General features: G+C 46.7%; 29 non-coding genes across 29 annotated transcripts; 20 read left to right on the forward strand and 9 right to left on the reverse strand.

Moving 5' to 3' along the window:
- The first annotated feature begins 54 nt into the window (after positions 1-54).
- Trnac-gca lies at positions 55-126 on the forward strand. The gene has a single exon. It is a non-coding gene; the product is annotated as a tRNA-Cys (tRNA).
- Positions 127-402: 276 nt separating this feature from the next.
- On the reverse strand, positions 403-474 carry Trnaa-cgc. The gene has a single exon. It is a non-coding gene; the product is annotated as a tRNA-Ala (tRNA).
- A 118-nt stretch (positions 475-592) lies between these two features.
- Trnaw-cca lies at positions 593-664 on the forward strand. Its single transcript has one exon. It is a non-coding gene; the product is annotated as a tRNA-Trp (tRNA).
- Positions 665-983: 319 nt separating this feature from the next.
- Trnac-gca lies at positions 984-1,055 on the forward strand. Its single transcript has one exon. It is a non-coding gene; the product is annotated as a tRNA-Cys (tRNA).
- A 276-nt stretch (positions 1,056-1,331) lies between these two features.
- Positions 1,332-1,403, reverse strand: Trnaa-cgc. The gene has a single exon. It is a non-coding gene; the product is annotated as a tRNA-Ala (tRNA).
- A 118-nt stretch (positions 1,404-1,521) lies between these two features.
- Trnaw-cca lies at positions 1,522-1,593 on the forward strand. Its single transcript has one exon. It is a non-coding gene; the product is annotated as a tRNA-Trp (tRNA).
- Positions 1,594-1,912: 319 nt separating this feature from the next.
- On the forward strand, positions 1,913-1,984 carry Trnac-gca. Its single transcript has one exon. It is a non-coding gene; the product is annotated as a tRNA-Cys (tRNA).
- A 276-nt stretch (positions 1,985-2,260) lies between these two features.
- Positions 2,261-2,332, reverse strand: Trnaa-cgc. Its single transcript has one exon. It is a non-coding gene; the product is annotated as a tRNA-Ala (tRNA).
- Positions 2,333-2,450: 118 nt separating this feature from the next.
- Positions 2,451-2,522, forward strand: Trnaw-cca. The gene has a single exon. It is a non-coding gene; the product is annotated as a tRNA-Trp (tRNA).
- A 319-nt stretch (positions 2,523-2,841) lies between these two features.
- Positions 2,842-2,913, forward strand: Trnac-gca. Its single transcript has one exon. It is a non-coding gene; the product is annotated as a tRNA-Cys (tRNA).
- Positions 2,914-3,189: 276 nt separating this feature from the next.
- Trnaa-cgc lies at positions 3,190-3,261 on the reverse strand. The gene has a single exon. It is a non-coding gene; the product is annotated as a tRNA-Ala (tRNA).
- Positions 3,262-3,379: 118 nt separating this feature from the next.
- Trnaw-cca lies at positions 3,380-3,451 on the forward strand. The gene has a single exon. It is a non-coding gene; the product is annotated as a tRNA-Trp (tRNA).
- A 319-nt stretch (positions 3,452-3,770) lies between these two features.
- On the forward strand, positions 3,771-3,842 carry Trnac-gca. Its single transcript has one exon. It is a non-coding gene; the product is annotated as a tRNA-Cys (tRNA).
- A 277-nt stretch (positions 3,843-4,119) lies between these two features.
- On the reverse strand, positions 4,120-4,191 carry Trnaa-cgc. Its single transcript has one exon. It is a non-coding gene; the product is annotated as a tRNA-Ala (tRNA).
- A 118-nt stretch (positions 4,192-4,309) lies between these two features.
- Trnaw-cca lies at positions 4,310-4,381 on the forward strand. Its single transcript has one exon. It is a non-coding gene; the product is annotated as a tRNA-Trp (tRNA).
- Positions 4,382-4,700: 319 nt separating this feature from the next.
- Trnac-gca lies at positions 4,701-4,772 on the forward strand. The gene has a single exon. It is a non-coding gene; the product is annotated as a tRNA-Cys (tRNA).
- A 276-nt stretch (positions 4,773-5,048) lies between these two features.
- On the reverse strand, positions 5,049-5,120 carry Trnaa-cgc. The gene has a single exon. It is a non-coding gene; the product is annotated as a tRNA-Ala (tRNA).
- A 118-nt stretch (positions 5,121-5,238) lies between these two features.
- On the forward strand, positions 5,239-5,310 carry Trnaw-cca. Its single transcript has one exon. It is a non-coding gene; the product is annotated as a tRNA-Trp (tRNA).
- Positions 5,311-5,629: 319 nt separating this feature from the next.
- Positions 5,630-5,701, forward strand: Trnac-gca. The gene has a single exon. It is a non-coding gene; the product is annotated as a tRNA-Cys (tRNA).
- A 276-nt stretch (positions 5,702-5,977) lies between these two features.
- On the reverse strand, positions 5,978-6,049 carry Trnaa-cgc. Its single transcript has one exon. It is a non-coding gene; the product is annotated as a tRNA-Ala (tRNA).
- A 118-nt stretch (positions 6,050-6,167) lies between these two features.
- Trnaw-cca lies at positions 6,168-6,239 on the forward strand. The gene has a single exon. It is a non-coding gene; the product is annotated as a tRNA-Trp (tRNA).
- Positions 6,240-6,558: 319 nt separating this feature from the next.
- Positions 6,559-6,630, forward strand: Trnac-gca. Its single transcript has one exon. It is a non-coding gene; the product is annotated as a tRNA-Cys (tRNA).
- Positions 6,631-6,906: 276 nt separating this feature from the next.
- Positions 6,907-6,978, reverse strand: Trnaa-cgc. Its single transcript has one exon. It is a non-coding gene; the product is annotated as a tRNA-Ala (tRNA).
- Positions 6,979-7,096: 118 nt separating this feature from the next.
- On the forward strand, positions 7,097-7,168 carry Trnaw-cca. Its single transcript has one exon. It is a non-coding gene; the product is annotated as a tRNA-Trp (tRNA).
- A 319-nt stretch (positions 7,169-7,487) lies between these two features.
- Trnac-gca lies at positions 7,488-7,559 on the forward strand. The gene has a single exon. It is a non-coding gene; the product is annotated as a tRNA-Cys (tRNA).
- Positions 7,560-11,526: 3,967 nt separating this feature from the next.
- On the forward strand, positions 11,527-11,598 carry Trnaw-cca. The gene has a single exon. It is a non-coding gene; the product is annotated as a tRNA-Trp (tRNA).
- A 6,901-nt stretch (positions 11,599-18,499) lies between these two features.
- On the reverse strand, positions 18,500-18,571 carry Trnaa-cgc. Its single transcript has one exon. It is a non-coding gene; the product is annotated as a tRNA-Ala (tRNA).
- A 118-nt stretch (positions 18,572-18,689) lies between these two features.
- On the forward strand, positions 18,690-18,761 carry Trnaw-cca. The gene has a single exon. It is a non-coding gene; the product is annotated as a tRNA-Trp (tRNA).
- A 319-nt stretch (positions 18,762-19,080) lies between these two features.
- Trnac-gca lies at positions 19,081-19,152 on the forward strand. The gene has a single exon. It is a non-coding gene; the product is annotated as a tRNA-Cys (tRNA).
- Positions 19,153-19,314: the final 162 nt, after the last annotated feature.

Raw genomic sequence — 19,314 nt, forward strand, 5'->3', positions numbered from 1 at the left:
CCAGGCAGAGTATAATATTTTTCCTTAAGTTATGGGAACGCAAAGATCGTGAATGGGGGTATAGCTCAGTCGTAGAGCATTCGACTGCAGATCGAGAGGTCCCCGGTTCAATCCCGGGTGCCCCCTTCATTTTTCAGTATCTCGAAAAAACAAATGACGATTGTCGCGGTGAGTTGCAAATACATGTTTGAGATGCACCCTGCACGCCATACCGAAGGCTTTGGAGCAACATTTCAATGGGGGGGGATCGCAGCCCAGGGTCTTGCAGGTCATCGTCCTCCCGCCATGAGGTCGAACTGTACGAAATCCACTTGCTTGGGGGAAGAATCTTGTACACTGAATTTTGTAGAATATGGTGATAGGCAAAAGTTTTCATGTACTGCTGCACGGAGAAACAAAAATTGGAGGAGCTGGGATTTGAACCCAGGACTTTCTGCATGCGAAGCAGACACTCTACCACTGAGTTACACCCCCGCCAGAGCAAGTACATCCGGGACGAGTGTCTCGTGGATCCTACTGTCATTATTTCTTAGGTTTGAACGGTACAGTAAGTGTTCGAGGAACCTATTCATGACAAGACCTAAGCAGCGTCGACTCCGTGGCGCAACGGTAGCGCGTCTGACTCCAGATCAGAAGGTTGCGTGTTCAAATCACGTCGGGGTCACAATGAAATTTTCGTTTACGAAAGCCATAGGCGAGTATGTCAGTTTAATCAGATACCAAACGATTACGGAGAACGGACGAACAGAACTTGCTTGAAAAAAAGCTACTAGTGCAATTTTCGCGTTCTGACATTAAGGTGAAGGCGCCGACTCGCACTTTCTCCAGGCGCGAAGTGTCTAGTATTTTTGATATTTATATCGTTTAACGCTAATATATAACTGAGAGATAATGATTACGCAATATTTTGCTCGATTAGACGTCTTTAGCCAGGCAGAGTATAATATGTTTCCTTAAGTTATGGGAACGCAAAGATCGTGAATGGGGGTATAGCTCAGTCGTAGAGCATTCGACTGCAGATCGAGAGGTCCCCGGTTCAATCCCGGGTGCCCCCTTCATTTTTCAGTATCTCGAAAAAACAAATGACGATTGTCGCGGTGAGTTGCAAATACATGTTTGAGATGCACCCTGCACGCCATACCGAAGGCTTTGGAGCAACATTTCAATGGGGGGGGATCGCAGCCCAGGGTCTTGCAGGTCATCGTCCTCCCGCCATGAGGTCGAACTGTACGAAATCCACTTGCTTGGGGGAAGAATCTTGTACACTGAATTTTGTAGAATATGGTGATAGGCAAAAGTTTTCATGTACTGCTGCACGGAGAAACAAAAATTGGAGGAGCTGGGATTTGAACCCAGGACTTTCTGCATGCGAAGCAGACACTCTACCACTGAGTTACACCCCCGCCAGAGCAAGTACATCCGGGACGAGTGTCTCGTGGATCCTACTGTCATTATTTCTTAGGTTTGAACGGTACAGTAAGTGTTCGAGGAACCTATTCATGACAAGACCTAAGCAGCGTCGACTCCGTGGCGCAACGGTAGCGCGTCTGACTCCAGATCAGAAGGTTGCGTGTTCAAATCACGTCGGGGTCACAATGAAATTTTCGTTTACGAAAGCCATAGGCGAGTATGTCAGTTTAATCAGATACCAAACGATTACGGAGAACGGACGAACAGAACTTGCTTGAAAAAAAGCTACTAGTGCAATTTTCGCGTTCTGACATTAAGGTGAAGGCGCCGACTCGCACTTTCTCCAGGCGCGAAGTGTCTAGTATTTTTGATATTTATATCGTTTAACGCTAATATATAACTGAGAGATAATGATTACGCAATATTTTGCTCGATTAGACGTCTTTAGCCAGGCAGAGTATAATATTTTTCCTTAAGTTATGGGAACGCAAAGATCGTGAAAGGGGGTATAGCTCAGTCGTAGAGCATTCGACTGCAGATCGAGAGGTCCCCGGTTCAATCCCGGGTGCCCCCTTCATTTTTCAGTATCTCGAAAAAACAAATGACGATTGTCGCGGTGAGTTGCAAATACATGTTTGAGATGCACCCTGCACGCCATACCGAAGGCTTTGGAGCAACATTTCAATGGGGGGGGATCGCAGCCCAGGGTCTTGCAGGTCATCGTCCTCCCGCCATGAGGTCGAACTGTACGAAATCCACTTGCTTGGGGGAAGAATCTTGTACACTGAATTTTGTAGAATATGGTGATAGGCAAAAGTTTTCATGTACTGCTGCACGGAGAAACAAAAATTGGAGGAGCTCGGATTTGAACCCAGGACTTTCTGCATGCGAAGCAGACACTCTACCACTGAGTTACACCCCCGCCAGAGCAAGTACATCCGGGACGAGTGTCTCGTGGATCCTACTGTCATTATTTCTTAGGTTTGAACGGTACAGTAAGTGTTCGAGGAACCTATTCATGACAAGACCTAAGCAGCGTCGACTCCGTGGCGCAACGGTAGCGCGTCTGACCCCAGATCAGAAGGTTGCGTGTTCAAATCACGTCGGGGTCACAATGAAATTTTCGTTTACGAAAGCCATAGGCGAGTATGTCAGTTTAATCAGATACCAAACGATTACGGAGAACGGACGAACAGAACTTGCTTGAAAAAAAGCTACTAGTGCAATTTTCGCGTTCTGACATTAAGGTGAAGGCGCCGACTCGCACTTTCTCCAGGCGCGAAGTGTCTAGTATTTTTTATATTTATATCGTTTAACGCTAATATATAACTGAGAGATAATGATTACGCAATATTTTGCTCGATTAGACGTCTTTAGCCAGGCAGAGTATAATATTTTTCCTTAAGTTATGGGAACGCAAAGATCGTGAATGGGGGTATAGCTCAGTCGTAGAGCATTCGACTGCAGATCGAGAGGTCCCCGGTTCAATCCCGGGTGCCCCCTTCATTTTTCAGTATCTCGAAAAAACAAATGACGATTGTCGCGGTGAGTTGCAAATACATGTTTGAGATGCACCCTGCACGCCATACCGAAGGCTTTGGAGCAACATTTCAATGGGGGGGGATCGCAGCCCAGGGTCTTGCAGGTCATCGTCCTCCCGCCATGAGGTCGAACTGTACGAAATCCACTTGCTTGGGGGAAGAATCTTGTACACTGAATTTTGTAGAATATGGTGATAGGCAAAAGTTTTCATGTACTGCTGCACGGAGAAACAAAAATTGGAGGAGCTGGGATTTGAACCCAGGACTTTCTGCATGCGAAGCAGACACTCTACCACTGAGTTACACCCCCGCCAGAGCAAGTACATCCGGGACGAGTGTCTCGTGGATCCTACTGTCATTATTTCTTAGGTTTGAACGGTACAGTAAGTGTTCGAGGAACCTATTCATGACAAGACCTAAGCAGCGTCGACTCCGTGGCGCAACGGTAGCGCGTCTGACTCCAGATCAGAAGGTTGCGTGTTCAAATCACGTCGGGGTCACAATGAAATTTTCGTTTACGAAAGCCATAGGCGAGTATGTCAGTTTAATCAGATACCAAACGATTACGGAGAACGGACGAACAGAACTTGCTTGAAAAAAAGCTACTAGTGCAATTTTCGCGTTCTGACATTAAGGTGAAGGCGCCGACTCGCACTTTCTCCAGGCGCGAAGTGTCTAGTATTTTTGATATTTATATCGTTTAACGCTAATATATAACTGAGAGATAATGATTACGCAATATTTTGCTCGATTAGACGTCTTTAGCCAGGCAGAGTATAATATTTTTCCTTAAGTTATGGGAACGCAAAGATCGTGAATGGGGGTATAGCTCAGTCGTAGAGCATTCGACTGCAGATCGAGAGGTCCCCGGTTCAATCCCGGGTGCCCCCTTCATTTTTCAGTATCTCGAAAAAACAAATGACGATTGTCGCGGTGAGTTGCAAATACATGTTTGAGATGCACCCTGCACGCCATACCGAAGGCTTTGGAGCAACATTTCAATGGGGGGGGGATCGCAGCCCAGGGTCTTGCAGGTCATCGTCCTCCCGCCATGAGGTCGAACTGTACGAAATCCACTTGCTTGGGGGAAGAATCTTGTACACTGAATTTTGTAGAATATGGTGATAGGCAAAAGTTTTCATGTACTGCTGCACGGAGAAACAAAAATTGGAGGAGCTGGGATTTGAACCCAGGACTTTCTGCATGCGAAGCAGACACTCTACCACTGAGTTACACCCCCGCCAGAGCAAGTACATCCGGGACGAGTGTCTCGTGGATCCTACTGTCATTATTTCTTAGGTTTGAACGGTACAGTAAGTGTTCGAGGAACCTATTCATGACAAGACCTAAGCAGCGTCGACTCCGTGGCGCAACGGTAGCGCGTCTGACTCCAGATCAGAAGGTTGCGTGTTCAAATCACGTCGGGGTCACAATGAAATTTTCGTTTACGAAAGCCATAGGCGAGTATGTCAGTTTAATCAGATACCAAACGATTACGGAGAACGGACGAACAGAACTTGCTTGAAAAAAAGCTACTAGTGCAATTTTCGCGTTCTGACATTAAGGTGAAGGCGCCGACTCGCACTTTCTCCAGGCGCGAAGTGTCTAGTATTTTTGATATTTATATCGTTTAACGCTAATATATAACTGAGAGATAATGATTACGCAATATTTTGCTCGATTAGACGTCTTTAGCCAGGCAGAGTATAATATTTTTCCTTAAGTTATGGGAACGCAAAGATCGTGAAAGGGGGTATAGCTCAGTCGTAGAGCATTCGACTGCAGATCGAGAGGTCCCCGGTTCAATCCCGGGTGCCCCCTTCATTTTTCAGTATCTCGAAAAAACAAATGACGATTGTCGCGGTGAGTTGCAAATACATGTTTGAGATGCACCCTGCACGCCATACCGAAGGCTTTGGAGCAACATTTCAATGGGGGGGGATCGCAGCCCAGGGTCTTGCAGGTCATCGTCCTCCCGCCATGAGGTCGAACTGTACGAAATCCACTTGCTTGGGGGAAGAATCTTGTACACTGAATTTTGTAGAATATGGTGATAGGCAAAAGTTTTCATGTACTGCTGCACGGAGAAACAAAAATTGGAGGAGCTGGGATTTGAACCCAGGACTTTCTGCATGCGAAGCAGACACTCTACCACTGAGTTACACCCCCGCCAGAGCAAGTACATCCGGGACGAGTGTCTCGTGGATCCTACTGTCATTATTTCTTAGGTTTGAACGGTACAGTAAGTGTTCGAGGAACCTATTCATGACAAGACCTAAGCAGCGTCGACTCCGTGGCGCAACGGTAGCACGTCTGACTCCAGATCAGAAGGTTGCGTGTTCAAATCACGTCGGGGTCACAATGAAATTTTCGTTTACGAAAGCCATAGGCGAGTATGTCAGTTTAATCAGATACCAAACGATTACGGAGAACGGACGAACAGAACTTGCTTGAAAAAAAGCTACTAGTGCAATTTTCGCGTTCTGACATTAAGGTGAAGGCGCCGACTCGCACTTTCTCCAGGCGCGAAGTGTCTAGTATTTTTGATATTTATATCGTTTAACGCTAATATATAACTGAGAGATAATGATTACGCAATATTTTGCTCGATTAGACGTCTTTAGCCAGGCAGAGTATAATATTTTTCCTTAAGTTATGGGAACGCAAAGATCGTGAAAGGGGGTATAGCTCAGTCGTAGAGCATTCGACTGCAGATCGAGAGGTCCCCGGTTCAATCCCGGGTGCCCCCTTCATTTTTCAGTATCTCGAAAAAACAAATGACGATTGTCGCGGTGAGTTGCAAATACATGTTTGAGATGCACCCTGCACGCCATACCGAAGGCTTTGGAGCAACATTTCAATGGGGGGGGATCGCAGCCCAGGGTCTTGCAGGTCATCGTCCTCCCGCCATGAGGTCGAACTGTACGAAATCCACTTGCTTGGGGGAAGAATCTTGTACACTGAATTTTGTAGAATATGGTGATAGGCAAAAGTTTTCATGTACTGCTGCACGGAGAAACAAAAATTGGAGCAGCTGGGATTTGAACCCAGGACTTTCTGCATGCGAAGCAGACACTCTACCACTGAGTTACACCCCCGCCAGAGCAAGTACATCCGGGACGAGTGTCTCGTGGATCCTACTGTCATTATTTCTTAGGTTTGAACGGTACAGTAAGTGTTCGAGGAACCTATTCATGACAAGACCTAAGCAGCGTCGACTCCGTGGCGCAACGGTAGCGCGTCTGACTCCAGATCAGAAGGTTGCGTGTTCAAATCACGTCGGGGTCACAATGAAATTTTCGTTTACGAAAGCCATAGGCGAGTATGTCAGTTTAATCAGATACCAAACGATTACGGAGAACGGACGAACAGAACTTGCTTGAAAAAAAGCTACTAGTGCAATTTTCGCGTTCTGACATTAAGGTGAAGGCGCCGACTCGCACTTTCTCCAGGCGCGAAGTGTCTAGTATTTTTGATATTTATATCGTTTAACGCTAATATATAACTGAGAGATAATGATTACGCAATATTTTGCTCGATTAGACGTCTTTAGCCAGGCAGAGTATAATATTTTTCCTTAAGTTATGGGAACGCAAAGATCGTGAAAGGGGGTATAGCTCAGTCGTAGAGCATTCGACTGCAGATCGAGAGGTCCCCGGTTCAATCCCGGGTGCCCCCTTCATTTTTCAGTATCTCGAAAAAACAAATGACGATTGTCGCGGTGAGTTGCAAATACATGTTTGAGATGCACCCTGCACGCCATACCGAAGGCTTTGGAGCAACATTTCAATGGGGGGGGATCGCAGCCCAGGGTCTTGCAGGTCATCGTCCTCCCGCCATGAGGTCGAACTGTACGAAATCCACTTGCTTGGGGGAAGAATCTTGTACACTGAATTTTGTAGAATATGGTGATAGGCAAAAGTTTTCATGTACTGCTGCACGGAGAAACAAAAATTGGAGCAGCTGGGATTTGAACCCAGGACTTTCTGCATGCGAAGCAGACACTCTACCACTGAGTTACACCCCCGCCAGAGCAAGTACATCCGGGACGAGTGTCTCGTGGATCCTACTGTCATTATTTCTTAGGTTTGAACGGTACAGTAAGTGTTCGAGGAACCTATTCATGACAAGACCTAAGCAGCGTCGACTCCGTGGCGCAACGGTAGCGCGTCTGACTCCAGATCAGAAGGTTGCGTGTTCAAATCACGTCGGGGTCACAATGAAATTTTCGTTTACGAAAGCCATAGGCGAGTATGTCAGTTTAATCAGATACCAAACGATTACGGAGAACGGACGAACAGAACTTGCTTGAAAAAAAGCTACTAGTGCAATTTTCGCGTTCTGACATTAAGGTGAAGGCGCCGACTCGCACTTTCTCCAGGCGCGAAGTGTCTAGTATTTTTGATATTTATATCGTTTAACGCTAATATATAACTGAGAGATAATGATTACGCAATATTTTGCTCGATTAGACGTCTTTAGCCAGGCAGAGTATAATATTTTTCCTTAAGTTATGGGAACGCAAAGATCGTGAAAGGGGGTATAGCTCAGTCGTAGAGCATTCGACTGCAGATCGAGAGGTCCCCGGTTCAATCCCGGGTGCCCCCTTCATTTTTCAGTATCTCGAAAAAACAAATGACGATTGTCGCGGTGAGTTGCAAATACATGTTTGAGATGCACCCTGCACGCCATACCGAAGGCTTTGGAGCAACATTTCAATGGGGGGGGATCGCAGCCCAGGGTCTTGCAGGTCATCGTCCTCCCGCCATGAGGTCGAACTGTACGAAATCCACTTGCTTGGGGGAAGAATCTTGTACACTGAATTTTGTAGAATATGGTGATAGGCAAAAGTTTTCATGTACTGCTGCACGGAGAAACAAAAATTGGAGGAGCTGGGATTTGAACCCAGGACTTTCTGCATGCGAAGCAGACACTCTACCACTTTTTTTTTTTTTTTTTTTTAGAGGGAATCTGATTTCAAGTCAGACGCCTTAACCACTTTTTTTTTTTTTTTTTTTTTTTTTTTTTTTAAAACGTTTGTAACCGCCGCAACCGAGACAACATCCCGATATTCGGCTACTGGTGTCAGAATAGATCTATCATGAAAACAACATTGATGTGCACCAATCACACCCCGAAGCAGAGAAGACAGCCGGCTATTGAGCGCTCTAGCAGCTGTCTTATAGTCAAAATTCAGCAATGTGAGCGGACGAAGATTGGCAGCAGATAAACGACCAGAGGACTTCGGAATTAAAACAATTTTCCCTACTTTAAAATCGGCAGGCACATCCATCCCTCTGACAATCTCATTTAAAATCTGCGTAAAAATGCCACCCAAAAGAGGCCAAAAACGGAGATAAAATTCTTTAGGCAGGCCGTCGGGACCCGGCGATTTACTGGACGGAGAGCGAGCAATAAAATCGAAAACATCATCTACCTGGAACTCCCGGAGAAATTCGCCGTTCGCGTCAGGCGCGATCGTCGCAGTTAGATCCCCAAAGACATCATCCGAACGAGACTCACCAGAATCATCGGCAGAATAGAGACTAGTGTAATACTGATGAAGAGCACGAACCATTTCCTCCTGTGCACTAAGCTGTCGCCCATCATCCACCGTAAGAGAAGAGATGAAGGAGCGACGACGACGAGTCTGATGCCGTAGCAGGTGGTACAAGGATGTCAGTTCACCTTCAACAAGAGAGTGAGGTTTCGACTTAACTCGCAGACCATCCATCTGTCGTCGTTTAAGGCTCAAGAGCTTGGCTTTAATACGACGAACATCATGGATCCGCAGTGGAGAGGTACCCGCCGCGTCATATAGTTCACGCAGGACAGAGTAGTAATATTCATACGTGTTCTTAAAATCACGCGTCCTAGCAGCACAGTAAAAAATCAAAGTCTGACGAATCTTGGGCTTGGCAAACGCAGTCCACCAAACCAGCAAGGAGGGGTATCGCGGGACAGAGCGAAGACATCGCTCCCACACGCCACTTATAACATCATCCATAGCACTGTCGGCAAGGTGGGAAACATTTAACATCCACTGGGAACGATAAAGTTTTGCAGGTTGGCGACTAAGATTTACAGTTGCAGTAAAAGCACAATGGTCAGAAAAACTAGTAGGAATAACATCGACAGAAAGAATTTTATCACATAAAAAATCAGATAAATAGAATCTGTCGAGTCTACTGCATGAGGACGCGGTAAAAAACGTATATTTCACCAGGGTTGGATATTTGTGTTCCCAAACATCACGCAGATGCATCGTACGAACTAAGTCATGTAAATCACGGCAATAATTAAAATTGGGGGACTGGTCTGCAGGGCGTAAAACACAATTAAAATCGCCTCCGAGCAGGAGACTCCGAGGACTCTGGCGCAAAAGATAAATAAGCTCTTCTTTATAAAAGCGCGATCGAGCCACAGTGTGACCCGAACCAGAGGGGGCATACAAAACAACGAGGCGGAGATCAAAAAGACGACAACCAATCCCACGGCCAGAGTCAAGGAATTCAATGTCAGTAATAGGAATGCCCTCTCGAAAGAAAAGAGCAGTTCCTGTTGAATATTCCGGCGCGACATTAAAAACAGTTTGAAATCCAGGTAGAGAGAGATCAGAAAACAACACTTCCTGCAAAAACACTACGTCCGCACAGGCGTCGTAAATAAACTGCCGCAAAGAGGCAATGCGAACGTCGGACTCAATACGGTTAACATTTAAGGTAAGAAAGGTGTATGCTTGAACCATAGAGAGAAAAGCGAGAAAACAAATCACCTACACCGACGCACCAGCGTCACAGTCCATAGCAGGGGTGACGGAGGCATCCGAGGGAGGGGGACTGCTACCCCGTTCCGCGGATCCCTTACGTTTCGGTTTTTTACGAACAGCATTAACGTTCGGCTGAACGCGTAACTTGCGTCGGCTGACGGGCAAGGAAACTTCAGCCGCCGGTGACGTAGGAGGGTCAAGTTCTATATCCGACACCACCCGCGCCGGTCCACATGCGGGATCCGGGGTCGCGGGGGAAACATCCGACAAAACGGAATGGTCAACACCTGCACTAGCTTCCGGCAAACATGGACTGCACGGAGGCGAAACGTGAGCAGGAAGGTCCGAGGCCGCAGAGTTGGAAAGAAGCGGAGCAGCTCCGCTGGCAGAGGTATGGGGCAGCGAAGCAGGAAGTTGTCGCGGCTCCACTTGTTGTGACATCGAAGTCGGTTCGGAAGACGGCGCCAACAGGCCCGACCGACGACCCGACTCGAGAGAAGCTGCGTCGGAGGCCGGAGGGGCGCCAGCAGCCGCCACCGGAACCGCTACCTCAGGAGGGCAGGGAGCAGCTACAGTACACAGTGGCTCGGAGGATGCCGGTCGCTCGGACTGGGGCATCTCAGGGAGATCCTCATCCGTACTATTTCCATCGTGTGGGCGACGCCTCTTATTATTCAAAAGTGGCACACCCACCTGAGGGACAGACGGAACAACATCAGATTTAGCACGCAAAGGAGGAAATTCTGTATCAGGGGTGGGCAAAACCTGTGGCGGGGCGCTACTACCACTGGACTGTGCTACACCAAGAGCAGAACCACCTGCAACGAGGTCAGCGACCGTTAACTTGCGACGCTGTTCGAGAGAATTTTTTAAAACAAAAACTCTCCGCGGACAGTCGGTACGCACGTGACCACTTTCATTGCACAAAAAACAGGTGCCAACCTGACCACTATATGTTACATGGACACGATATCCACCGATCTGCAGGTGAGATGGAATATTCTGCTTAACGTGCATTTCGACTGAACGAATACCACTGTAACATTGCAGGCGATGTTGGCTTGACCAGCGTTCAAGGCGAATGCTCTTTACATCACCATACTTCTGTAGACCCTCCTTAAGATAGACATTATCCACCTCCGGTGGAAGGTTGTAAACACGAACATTGGTATACGTGATGGAAGCATTGGAAAGCAGCACGGTACTTACAGAATCATCCCGATGCCGAAAGAGAACTTGATGACCATATTTAGAAAGAATTTTATCAACCTGAAGTGGGTCCATAAACTTAACAAAGAAAACATACAGTTCGGTATCAAAATAAGCAGTGTGCACCTGATCCGAATGAACACCAAAGGTATCTACCAACCAATCATGAATCTCAAGAGAACTAGGTTGCACATGGCGGGTTGACTTGTCAAAAGCAAAACTAACTGTAGCCTGACGAGGAATAACCTGGGACGACATTTTCAAAATATGCGGTCGAAACCGCTACACAAAAAACACTGAAATAAGGACAGAAAGTAACACAAGGTACGAAACAACGACGGAGAAATACTCTCAGAAGTTGCAACACAACACGTAACAAAAACGATAGTCCACTATACGTAACGCTACGGCGGAGCGGAAGACTAGGCACGTCCACACTGCACGGCGTCTAAAGCGGAACACCACTGAGTTACACCCCCGCCAGAGCAAGTACATCCGGGACGAGTGTCTCGTGGATCCTACTGTCATTATTTCTTAGGTTTGAACGGTACAGTAAGTGTTCGAGGAACCTATTCATGACAAGACCTAAGCAGCGTCGACTCCGTGGCGCAACGGTAGCGCGTCTGACTCCAGATCAGAAGGTTGCGTGTTCAAATCACGTCGGGGTCACAATGAAACTTTCGTTTACGAAAGCCATAGGCGAGTATGTCAGTTTAATCAGATACCAAACGATTACGGAGAACGGACGAACAGAACTTGCTTGAAAAAAAGCTACTAGTGCAATTTTCGCGTTCTGACATTAAGGTGAAGGCGCCGACTCGCACTTTCTCCAGGCGAGAAGTGTCTAGTATTTTTGATATTTATATCGTTTAACGCTAATATATAACTGAGAGATAATGATTACGCAATATTTTGCTCGATTAGACGTCTTTAGCCAGGCAGAGTATAATATTTTTCCTTAAGTTATGGGAACGCAAAGATCGTGAATGGGGGTATAGCTCAGTCGTAGCAGTCTGCCTGCAGCGGCCGTGGCGTGCGGTTGTCTGTGCTCCGCGCTGCGGCTGGCTTGTTTACTTCTGCGGGGTAAGTCGCTCGCTAGCAGCGGTTATTCTTGCGTTTGTGGAATGACGATGATACTTCAGTGATGGCACATACTATGAGGAAAGACACCTTGAAGTTAACGTTCGATAACACGTTTGCCCGACCAACATCCTTCGAAATCGAGGATTTCCTCGAAGAAGTGATGAAAATTGGCCTCGATGAGATTATCGGTATACATTTGTCGATTCTGTCTAGCATCGTTTATATCAAGATGAGAGATGCCGAGTTTTGTGACAAACTAGTTGACTCCTTTAGTTCTGGTTTGAAGTTTAAGCATAGTGATGGCAATGTGGGTGTGGTTACTGTTTCTCACGCCGGGCTTGGACTTCGAACAATTCGCATTTTTGAACTACCGTTTGAGGTCCCAGCAGACCAGATAAACGTTGCGATATCGCCGTATGGCAAAGTTTTGAGCAACTTTGCCGAACGTTGGTCTCCGGCGCATAAGTATCCGGTACTGAATGGCGTCAGGCAGCTTAAAGTTGACTTGCAACGACATATTCCGTCGTACGTCACGGTTTGTGGGTACCGTGCCGTCGTAATGTATGATGGCCAACCTAGAACATGTGCCAGATGTAACTCGACGGGACATGTTCGTGCGGAATGTTTACAGCGTCGTGTAGTTCAACTGCCAACCGGAGAGAGTGTTAGCCCTCCCGCGATGTCAACATTACAGCCATCGTACGTGTCGGTTGCCCGCGGTGAGCCGTCCATACAACTGATTCGCGATAAACCTGCCGGACCCAGTTCCGTCGTTAATGTGACGTCTCCGGACACGCCAGTCGCGTCCGAGATGGCTGCTTCTGAAACACATGAAACTAACAGGACCAGTGAGATGGCGGTGGACCAGCCCTCACGGGGTGCCGAGTTGGTGGAGGTGTCCATGGCTCCTGCTCCCATGTCTGAACGAGTCGCTGAAACGATGCCCAACTCCGACCCAGTAATACGTGGTAATCGATCTCCGAAGAAAAATAAAAAGCGGAGGATGGCTCACCAAGGTGCGGAAGATACAGCACCGAGCTTGCGGGGAAAGGCTAAATTAATCGGTCAGAATTTAAAAGAAGGGCCCGCAGACGCTGCCGCCTCGCCTTCGCGCTCGCGGGACACAACGCGATCAGACGACACCATGTCGGAGACTCCCACGATGTACGACAGCGGACCAGATGAGACGCCCACTCAGCAAACTGAGCCACAGAATACGAATCCACCAGTTTCTGAGCCAGTAGGCACCCTTTGCTCTCCCAATTGGGCGGACGAGTTTGAAACGAACGAAGCTGATGTAGAGATGCAGGAGGATTCCACACCCTCGACCGGCTCCTTGCCCCCCGTATCAGCGGTTGATGGACACAATGTCCACGTGGCCATGGCTACTCAAACGACCGACACGGTCAGCGCCTCCAATTGAAGGCTGTATGACGCACCCTATCGTTTGCTCCTTTCGTACCAAACATCTATGACCACCTTGCAGGCCTACAAGATCCTGACTCTCAATATCAATAAGATACGCAGTGATTTGAATCTGAAGAACTTACAAGACTTGTTATACGCAGCCGACATCGATATAGCCATGCTTCAGGAAGTGAGTGAGATCAGGTTAGACCACATCGCAGGGTATAACGCTTTCGTGAACCCTGGCAACGGTTTCGAACTTGGAACAGCATTACTGTTAAAAGAAGGGATCATTGCAAATTGTGAGGCCAAACTGGTGACCGGCAGAGGGATAGCAGTCACTGTCAATAACATCAGACTGATTAATATTTACGCACCTTCTGGGTCCAGTAATAGGCAACACCGTGCAGAATTTTTTCGCCACGAGATCCTTCCGCTCTTCGGGACCAACTACAGTGATGTCATTTTTGGCGGCGATTTCAATTGTGTGCTTCGTCAAATCGATCAAACTCCTCACTTTAATCGGTGTGTCGAATTAGAACAGATCATTCAAGAACTCCGCTTCACTGACACTTGGACGCACATGCACGGAGTGGAAGTGGGTTTTACGCATGTTACCAATCATTCGGCAAGTAGGTTAGATAGAATTTACATATCGCGTAATTTAACGCAACACCTGCTACACACCGAAATATGGCCAACTGTATTTTCCGACCATGCTGCCTATATCTGCACCGTCAACATGCAAAAACAGGAAACATACCGGGGTCGAGGGTTATGGAAGTTCAACATCGCACATTTGCATGATCCTGCATGTCGAGAAGCCTTCCTGTCCACCTGGACGGCATGTGAACGCAAATTCAGATCCTACAACTCCGCGATCGAGTGGTGGCTCAAATGCGCCAAACCACAAATTAGGAAAACTTTAATGTTTTACTCCCGTCAGAAAAGTCTGTGGCACAAACGGACCATGGAATTTTACTTTCAGTGTCTTCGGGAGTTGTATAAATGTGACGCGACCGTTATCGGCAATTTTGCAAAGATCAAAAGAATTCAGGCGAAACTTTTAACGCTGCAACGAAAACAGTTGGAAGGTTTTCAAATTCGGGCGCGAGTTCCTAAGACGGTGCAAGAAGAAGAGGCTGCCATGTATCACATGTTACGTGAAAGTCGACGAGGCAGTCGGAAAATCATTACACACATCCGAACCAGCACCGGGGCAATAGTTACTAAACAAAGTGACATTATGCGTGCGATTGAAGAGTACTATCGAGACCTGATGTCCAATAAAATGACAGATGATACCGTGTTTGCGGAGTTTGCGACAAATTTATCACGGAAACTCAGCCCCACAGAGGCGACTCAGCTGATGCCAGAGGTGACAGAAGACGAATTAACAGACGTTATCCTAAGGAGTCCGAAGAATAAATCTCCTGGTTGCGATGGCATACCTGCAGAAGTATATCAAACCTTCTGGCCGCAGATGAAATCGAAACTCCTTGCAATATGTAAAGAACTAATGAACCCACAAAACGTTATTCCGCAGGACTTTCGACAAGGAATTGTTGTCTTACTGCCCAAGACCCCGTGCAGTAACGACCTCACTAACCTGCGACCTCTCACGTTATTAAATAGTGATTATAAACTATTCGCCCGTGTTCTGAGCCAACGGCTCAAAACTGTCATGACCACAATCACAGGACAGTATCAAACGAGTGTCGGTAGAGATAGATCTATTTACCACACGCTCACGGATTACAGAGATGTCATTGCCGTAGCGGAGGCTTGCAAGTTAAAATGCGCCCTCGTCATGATAGACTTTGCAAAAGCGTTCGACAGGGTGAGCCATCGTTTCCTTTTCCGCGTCATGCAGGAATTGGGGTTTCCGCACCAGTTCACCCAAGTACTCGACAATCTGATCCGTAAGAGTACGTCGCGAATTCAAATTAATGGTCGCCTCAGTGGCGCTATTGATATCGAGTGTTCGGTGAGGCAAGGCTGTCCGATGTCGATGGCTCTCTTTGCCATCGCCATAGAACCTCTGCTCGCTACGCTAACTGCACATTTGCAGGGATTGGAAATCAATAGCCAGAAGATTGTGTGCCGTGCGTACGCAGATGATGTCGGCTTTCTTGTCGTGAACGCGCAAGAAGTGCGGTCCTCACTTCAAATACTTCAACGATATGAGGCGGTATCTGGGGCGAAGGTGAACTGGCAAAAATCCGGACTCATGAATGTTGGACGGGGAATAAATCTACCCAATCATACCCGATTACGAGAAATTACCAGTATAAAGTGCTTAGGCCTTGAGTTTCGGCGGAAGATACAGAATACCATTGCTGTTAATTATAGAGCTTTACTTCATAAAGTTAGGGCATGTGTACAACTGCATAGCATGAGGAAACTGAATGCTCTCCAAAAAATTGAACTGGTCAACACTTATATCCTCTCGAAGATTAACTATGTCGCCAAAGTGTTGCCTCTTCCCAGTGGCATTGCACATAGAATGCTGTCTGCCCTGGGCCATTTTGTGACCAGAGGCAATATCTTCAAAGTTAAATATGTTACGTTGACGCTCCCTCCTCGGAAGGGCGGATTGAACCTCACAGATGTCTATAAAAAGGCACAGGCGCTCTATCTAAGCAGTATGTATAAGCTATGGACAAAATCTCCACACTGTCTCACTGCTCACCTTCTCAACGAAATCTCCCCAGCGAACCTCAACCCCCCGATTGATGTACATCATATTCCACACGACCTTTATCATTTAAAATACTTCCTGCTTGAATATAGTTATGCTCGAACAAGAATTCCGGCGAAGGAAATAACGGTGGTGAAGCAACTTTATAAGACTTTGATCGAGTCCACCTCCAGGAATAACATCGAAGACAAATATACAGCTCACAATTGGCGGGTGATTTGGGATAATATTCATTCACGCCATTTACCGTCTCACGTGCGAGCGTCTTGGTATCTCACGGTGAATCGCAAAATAGCTACCAATGCCAGACTCCATTCCATTCATCTGGCCGATTCACCCTTATGCAACACTTGCCAGGTACAAGATAGCGAGGAACATCGATTTGTCTGCGAAAAAGTGCGAGATGTTTGGGCGGTCATACGACAGTTGTTGGCGAGCATCACTAGAACATGCCCTGCGACCATAACGCCAGCTGACTTCCTCACTCCGGAGGTAGTGCCTTACCCGCAGACCAAAAGAAATTCAGTAAACTGGCTTAAAGGCCACACAGTTTACTATCTTTTCAATGTGAACGAAACGAGTAAAGAAGACTTTCTCCTGTATTTAATGATACAGCACCACCGACTACAGAAGACTAAAAACTATAAAGCTCATTTTGCAAACTTTTTAAGTCACACGATCATTTCACAGCCAATATAGGATGGAGTGCTTAAAGCCATTTCTTCCGACATGGTGGATTCCACTCTTCCTTCGGACGCCCGAAGTGAAGTCCAAAGAAGTAAGTGCGGGACAGGCTAATTTACGAGTGCGTCACTTGGATCATTCGTCACGTTCAGAAATTAACAGAATGTTTGTAATAGCGCGTTCCGTCTCTTTGGCGGATGCCCTGCACAGAACTGAGTTTCCTAGTTTCTTAATTGTAACAGTCGATCCGATGGAGAGAAACAACGATAGAAGACTTTTCATTTATATTTTTCATTTCAATACTAACTCTGATTTGTGGGGTGAGACGCACTCATGCGGTGCAAAGTGCACGGATTCCCGGCTCTCCTGAATACATATGAAAATGGACAAATTCATTTACACTGCAAATGGATGCAACATTTCGTCTCCGGACTAATTTCTGTTTTTATGTTACTGGCGGCGGAGTCAAGCCGCAGCATTTCTTCAGTGCGCCGATGAGGTAGGGTGCCGTGGTGACGGTTACGGTGGGAGACAAGATGGCCAGGCCTCAGATTGCATGACCCCTGCCCTCCTTGCCTCTCCCTGCCTGATACCACTTAAAGCACAAAAAAAAAAAAAAAAAAAAAAAAAAAAAAAAAAAAAAAAAAAAAAAACAAAAGAAAAGTGGTAGAATGCTCGCCTGCCACGCGGGCGGCCCGGGAAAAAAGATACATATAAATAAAAAAAAAAAAAAAAAAAAAAAAAAAAAAAAAAAAAAAAAAAAAAAGGTGGTTAAGGCGTCTCAAAAAAAAAAAAAAAAAAAAAAAAAAAAAACAAAAGTGGCTAGGATACATGGCTTTCACCCAGGAGGCCCGGGTTCGATTCCCGGTACCGGAACGGAAGTTAAAAAAAAAAAAATGGATAAGGCGTCGGACTTCGGATCCGAAGATTGCAGGTTCGAATCCTGTCACGGTCAAGTTTTTCCAGTTCTGCAAAAGATGTATGCTGGTTTGCTGAGTTGTTTGAGTACTACGAATCTAGTTGAAAGTTGCTGCTGTCCGCTTCCTGGCTGCAAACCGGCGTCTACCTGAAGCTCAAGCAAGACAAAGGGGTTGTGTAGCGAAATTTTCGGCACAGTGCCGATCAGGAGAGATTTTTGGAACTACTGCGTCTGACTCAGGACCCAAGAGCTACGCCACAGGCGTCTGCGCACAGTCGAGCATGTGTGTTGAATAATGGTGCTGATAGCCACGTATCATTTCAAGTAGATTTGATGCCTTTCGGAAAATTTATTTCATTGAATAGGAATTGTAGCTCATTTGTGGCAGCAGGAAATAAGCTGTAGTCAAAAGGATAAAAAAAAAAAAAAAAAAAAAAAAAAAGTCGTAGAGCATTCGACTGCAGATCGAGAGGTCCCCGGTTCAATCCCGGGTGCCCCCTTCATTTTTCAGTATCTCGAAAAAACAAATGACGATTGTCGCGGTGAGTTGCAAATACATGTTTGAGATGCACCCTGCACGCCATACCGAAGGCTTTGGAGCAACATTTCAATGGGGGGGGATCGCAGCCCAGGGTCTTGCAGGTCATCGTCCTCCCGCCATGAGGTCGAACTGTACGAAATCCACTTGCTTGGGGGAAGAATCTTGTACACTGAATTTTGTAGAATATGGTGATAGGCAAAAGTTTTCATGTACTGCTGCACGGAGAAACAAAAATTGGAGGAGCTGGGATTTGAACCCAGGACTTTCTGCATGCGAAGCAGACACTCTACCACTGAGTTACACCCCCGCCAGAGCAAGTACATCCGGGACGAGTGTCTCGTGGATCCTACTGTCATTATTTCTTAGGTTTGAACGGTACAGTAAGTGTTCGAGGAACCTATTCATGACAAGACCTAAGCAGCGTCGACTCCGTGGCGCAACGGTAGCGCGTCTGACTCCAGATCAGAAGGTTGCGTGTTCAAATCACGTCGGGGTCACAATGAAATTTTCGTTTACGAAAGCCATAGGCGAGTATGTCAGTTTAATCAGATACCAAACGATTACGGAGAACGGACGAACAGAACTTGCTTGAAAAAAAGCTACTAGTGCAATTTTCGCGTTCTGACATTAAGGTGAAGGCGCCGACTCGCACTTTCTCCAGGCGCGAAGTGTCTAGTATTTTTGATATTTATATCGTTTAACGCTAATATATAACTGAGAGATAATGATTACGCAATATTTTGCTCGATTAGACGTCTTTAGCCAGGCAGAGTATAATATTTTTCCTTAAGTTATGGGAACGCAAAGATCGTGAATGGGGGTATAGCTCAGTCGTAGAGCATTCGACTGCAGATCGAGAGGTCCCCGGTTCAATCCCGGGTGCCCCCTTCATTTTTCAGTATCTCGAAAAAACAAATGACGATTGTCGCGGTGAGTTGCAAATACATGTTTGAGATGCACCCTGCACGCCATACCGAAGGCTTTGGAGCAACATTTCAATGGGGGGGGATCGCAGCCCAGGGTCTTGCAGGTCATCGTCCTCCCGCCATG

Source organism: Schistocerca piceifrons, chromosome 3 (genome assembly GCF_021461385.2).
Source record: "Schistocerca piceifrons isolate TAMUIC-IGC-003096 chromosome 3, iqSchPice1.1, whole genome shotgun sequence".
In the NCBI taxonomy this organism is placed as follows: domain Eukaryota; kingdom Metazoa; phylum Arthropoda; class Insecta; order Orthoptera; family Acrididae; genus Schistocerca; species Schistocerca piceifrons.